General features: G+C 36.2%; 1 pseudogene; it reads right to left on the bottom strand.

Annotated features, from left to right (window-relative positions):
• Positions 1-3,779: 3,779 nt before the first annotated feature.
• Positions 3,780-4,750, bottom strand: LOC103555715 (olfactory receptor 56B34-like; annotated as a pseudogene).
• Between the last annotated feature and the right edge of the window lie 999 nt (positions 4,751-5,749).

Raw genomic sequence — 5,749 nt, 5'->3', positions numbered from 1 at the left:
ACAGTTAACAACATACTTAACATTGAAAGACTTAAGGTTTTCCCTCCAAGATAAGAAATAAGATAAAGATGCCTGTTCTCCCCAATTCCATTCAACATCATACTGAGGTTCTAGCCAGGGTAAAGACAAAAACTCCAAAAAAAAAAAAAAAAAGCATTCTGATTGGAAAGAAACTCTGTTTGCAGATGACATGACCTTGTATGTAGAATCCAAGGAATTATAAGGAATACGCTAAAAGACTACTAAAACCAAAAAAAGAGAGGTCAGTAAGGTTGCAGAATATAAGGTCATTAGTACAAAAATCATTTGTATTTTGTTACACTAGCAATGAACCATTCAAAAATAAAATTAAGGTAACAATTCCATTTATAATAACACCACAAATAAAATATTTAGGAGTAAATTTAACAAAAAGAGTGCAAAATATATACTCTGAAAACGTTGTTGAAGAAATAAAAGATGAGCTAAGAGAAAGATATCTTGTGTTCATAGATCAGAAGATTTGATATAGTTGAGATGGCAATACTCCTCAAATTAATCCACAGATTCAATGAAATCCCTATCAAAGTCCAACTGTCTGTTTTGGCAGAAATAGAGAAACTTACCTTGAAATTCGTGTGGAAATTCGAGGGACCTAGAAGAGCTAAAATTATCTTGAATAGGAAGAACAAAGTTAGAGGGCTCACACTTCCAAATTTACTATACAGCTGTAGTAATCAAAGTAGCATGGTATTGATATAAGGATGCACATATAGATCAATGGAGTAGAATCGATAGTCCAGAGATAAATTCTCACATTTACAATTACCTGGTTTTCAACAAGGTTATCAAGTCAATTAAATGGGAGAAATAGTCTTTTGAATAAGTGGCACTGAGATAATTGAATATCCGTATGCAAAAGAATGAAGTTGGACCCTTTCCTCACACATCGTACACAAAAGTTAACTCAAAATGAATCATAAACATAAATGTAAGAACTAAAACTATAAAACCCTTAGAAGATAATGTGGGAACAAATCCTTATGACCATGGGATGGGCAAAATCTATTTAGGTATGACACTAAAGCACAAGCAACAAAGAAAAAATATATAAATTAGACTTCATCAAAATTAAAAAGTTTCATACTCCAAATGATACCCTCAAGACAGTAAAAGGACAACCCACAAAATGGGAGAACACACTTGCAAATCTTCCTCCTGATAAGGAACTTATATATAGAATATTCAAAGACCTCTTACGACTCAATAATAAAAGGACAAATAAGCTAAGTAAAATCCAATTTAAAAATTGACAAAGCATCTGAATGGACAATTCTCCAAAGAAGACATACAAATGATCAATAAGCACGTAAAAAGATGCTCAACATTACTAGTTATCAGGAAGTGCAAATCAAAACTGCAATGAAATATCACTTAACATGCTCTAGGATAGCTATAATCAAAAAGATAGATGATAGCAAGTGAAAAATGGCCTTTTTATTTTAGAATAGTTTTAGATTTATAGAAAAGTTGTGAAGATAGTGCAGAGAGTTCCCATATATCCCATTTTCAGTTTCCTCTATTATTAGTAACTTACTTTAGTACAGTACACGTCACCCTTAAGGAACCAGCATCAATACATTATTATTAACTAAAATACATATTTTACTCATATTTCATTAGGTGTCACCTAATATATTTTTTCCATTTCAGGATTCCACCAGGATACCACAATGCATTTAGGCTCCAGGTCTCCATAAGATCTTCTTGGCTGTCTGATATTTTTCTCATGATGACACTGGGATTATGTAGGTTTTGGAAGAAGACTACAGAGATAAAGTGCCATTCTCATCATATCGTATCACGGATACACATGACGAAGTCGATTTATCACTGTTGATGTAAACTTGACCACCTGGCTGATGTAGTGTTTGTCAGGTTTCTTCATTTGTAAATGAAGAAACTTCCCATACTGTGTTCATTGGAGAGAAGTCTTTATACACTTAAGAAGTGAAGAGTTATGTTCCACCTACTTGAGCATGGTGTATCTACATAAATTATTTGGAATTCTTTCATATGGGAGATTTGTCTATTACCTTCCATTCATTTATTTATTAAATTATATACTTATAATATTTTAAACTTATGAAAATTTATTTTGTACTTTGGCTTATAATACAAACTAGAACTGCTGATGTGTAAACAGCTTAGAAGTCATCACTTCTGGCCTAACAAGAAGAAAAATCAGGAAAAAAGGAATATCAATGACTTCCCTTGGACCCACCAGAGAATTGATGTCACAGGGCAAACTGCCACCCCAAAGTTTGGAGAATCAGGTGAATGCAGAGAATCCAGCTACTTGGAGTATAAGCTGCTGGAGCCACAGGGTGGTAGGACAACTTTAGAGGCAATTTTGACAAATTGCTGGAGGATGAGTGATCTAGATTGAGAATGAGAAATACAGAGGAGCTTAAGCCTTAAGGAGGCCCCACTCTTTGCACACAGCAGCCCTAGCAAATTTTCATAGTAAACATCCAAGAGAGTGGTCTTCTGACTCTGGTAGGGTGAGGGGAAAAGTTAACACTGTAAAATAAACTCAGAACATTCTCCATAACACAGCGCTCCTCTACAGGAGAAAAGAATATTAGAGCCATATCCCACCCAGGGGAAGGGTATTTCTCTGACTCCAGGATGACAGTTAGCTCTGTGATCTTACTTCTCTCATGGGTCCAAGAAAAGTTGTTGGTGTTCAGTCTGTCCAGCTTTTTGTTGATGTAAGGATGGGAGTGACAACTTCTAAGCTCTTTTTACATGTTGGAGTTTAAAGGAATTCTCTGAGTTTTCTTTTACACTCAGGTCTTAGCCACATAAATTTTACTAATCTGTTACTTTCCCAATCCTTCTTTACACATTTAAAGATATTTTGTTCATCATGTCTACTAGTGCTCACTGGGAGGCTTTGTCTGAATTATCCTATCAGACATTAGTAGAAGTGGAAATCCAATGTCTTGGATGGTAAGATTAGAAGAAATTCCAGTATCTTTCTTTCGGGGCTTATTTTTTTCTCCCTGAAATGTCAAATGATCTCAGAGACTTAACCTAAACACCATGTGGAAAGAAAAACAGGCAATTTGACCCATCCATTGGTGCACTACTGTTTGTCAACTGTCAATTTTCTGTTCTTGGTATATTGGATCACTGTTTAAAACATGTGAATGTACATGGTCCAATCCTGCCTTGTCCATAGACATAACTAAGAGAGTCCATTGAGTGATTATGGAGAATCCAAAAGATGCTGCGTTTACCATTAGACAGGAACATCACTGCCAACATTTAAAGACTTTTTAAAAATTAAAACCCAAGTTGTTCATAATTTCACTTAGTTAGGTATCATTACTATATATTGTCATCTTAATTTACACTTTTAAAAATTAGTAGCAAGTTTGAATAGACAGAAGGAGTTAAGAGAGGGACTCTGGAGGCTGACAGCTTGGGTTCTAATTTTACTCAGCAATTTTCTTCATTTTTTGACTTTGGGCAAGTTTCTCAACTTTCAGTCTTCATCTGTAAAATATATAAATAATAATTGTACTAGCTTAATAGGGTTGTTATGAAATTAAGTGAGTTAATATTTGTAATATTTAGAAGAATGTCTTGTACATAGTATGTTATATATAAAATTGGTGAATTAATTTGAATTGATGCTCCTAATAGTTGAGATACTTGGAATTTTAACCTAGGACTGTTAACCTGTTCTCTTTCTTCAATATGGCTTCTAATATTCTGTCATTTACTTTGGTTTACTTCATGGCCACATTGTCACCCAAACCAAGCACTCTCTGGAAGCTCACTCTCAGCTCCTGGGTCTTAAGGGCATACACCATGGGGTTAAGGGCTGGGGGGATGACAATCTGCAGTACATTGAGGAGAACAGGAATGAAGGGAACCTTTCTTTCTGCCAGATGTGTGACAGATACTACATTAATGGCTGTATAGAAAAAGAAAATGGGGATGAGATGAGAATTACAGGTACTCAGGTCCTTAGATGTTGCTTCAGCAGAGTTCAGCCTCAGCACTGAATGAATAATTAAAGCATAGGGAGAAAAGACCAGACCAATGTCACTCCCAACCATAACCCAGATCAAGGCCAAGTAGTAAAATCTGTTAATGGTGATGTTATCACAGGCCAGACTAGTGACCCTCAAGTTGGAGCCCAGGCAGTGGTCAATCTCATTCCTGCAGCAGTAATGTCTCTGAGAAGCCAATACAGGCACTGGGATGGTCAACAAGCCATTCCTTAGTATCATAGATAATATGACTTTGATCATGAAAGCCTCAGTGACTATGGAGGGATACTAAAGGGGATAGCAAATGGCTATATATGTATCTACAGCCATGCAGATGAAGATGCCTGACTCCATGCACATAAAAGAGTGGATGGCATAGATATGAGCAAAGCAGTCAGGGAAGCTGATGGTTTTGGCATTAAAGGCATCCAGAGGATGGCCAGAATCTTGGGCATGATGGTATTCTCCAGGCCAATATCTACTACAACCAAGATACCAAAGAAGTGATACATGGGCTGGTGAAAGTTACACTCATGTTGGATGACGATCAAGGTGAGGAGATTGGCACCAAGAGCTAAGAGGTAGAGCAGAACCAGCAGGAAGGAGAGCCAATGTTCCTACTCATTAATGTCTGGGAAACCCGCAAGGATGAACTCAGACACCTGAGACCTTGAGTCATTGGTTATATTCATGGTGGCATCCATATCATGTTATATCTTCTTCTCAGTATGCATCTGTGAATGAAGGGGAAACAAGAATAGGTTGTGGTTGGCTCAGTGAGGGTCAAAATTTGTGCATAGGTATAAGATTCATGGACAATAACTCAATCCTTTTTAACATAGTGCTCTCTCTATCTCTTAGAGACTCTCAGAAAAAAGTTTACCTAAGAATAAAAGAAGATCTAAGGTCTAGATAAAGATTTTAGTATAATAAAAGTAAACATTTAATGAATTTATGTCCCTGAAATTGGGTCATGAACAAAATGCAAGAGACACATACATTATGAAGAAATAGACAATTCAGGAGTGTACTAGTTTTCAAGGTCTACCATAGCAAAAATACTACAGACTGGGTGACTAAAGCAACAGAAAATTATTTTCTCACAGTTTTGTAGGCTAGAAGTCCAGAATCAAGGTGTCAGCCAGATTGGTTTCTTCTAAGGCCTCTCTACTTGGCTTGTAGATGGCTTTCTTCTTCTGGTGTCTTCACGTTGCTACTCTCTGTGCATGCACATGCCTGTTTCCAAATTTTTTTTCTTAAGTCTTGCATAAGTGCCCACTGGAAAGACATCATTTTAACTTTCTTATGTCTTTAAAGACCTTATCTGCAAATATGGTTAATTATGAGGTACTAGAGGTTAGAATTTAAACACATGAATTTTGAGGGATACAATTGAGCCGTAATACGGAGGTAAATTTAGAGAGTAGAATTGTCTCCATTCTTGGGGATCTTCAGGAGGAGAATAAGTAGCCACCATGAGAACACTAACTGGTCTTTTCTTTTGAATGCTTTGTTGTTGGGCAATAGTTTCTGACATAAACCACTTTATTTAATCTTCACCATACAGGTGTTGTTATTCATATGAGGAAATAGGGGTTGAATGGTTTGTCTGGTTGAGAATGATATATTAAAATCACTAATAAGTGGCAAAGCTACAACAAGATTTTAATATTCTGCCTTCAATTCCAGTACTCTTTCCATAA

This window comes from Equus przewalskii, unplaced genomic scaffold (genome assembly GCF_037783145.1).
Source record: "Equus przewalskii isolate Varuska unplaced genomic scaffold, EquPr2 contig_6335, whole genome shotgun sequence".
NCBI lineage: Eukaryota > Metazoa > Chordata > Mammalia > Perissodactyla > Equidae > Equus > Equus przewalskii.
The sequence above is the reverse complement of the archived record's forward strand: the minus strand, read 5'-3'. Positions and strand labels throughout refer to the sequence as shown.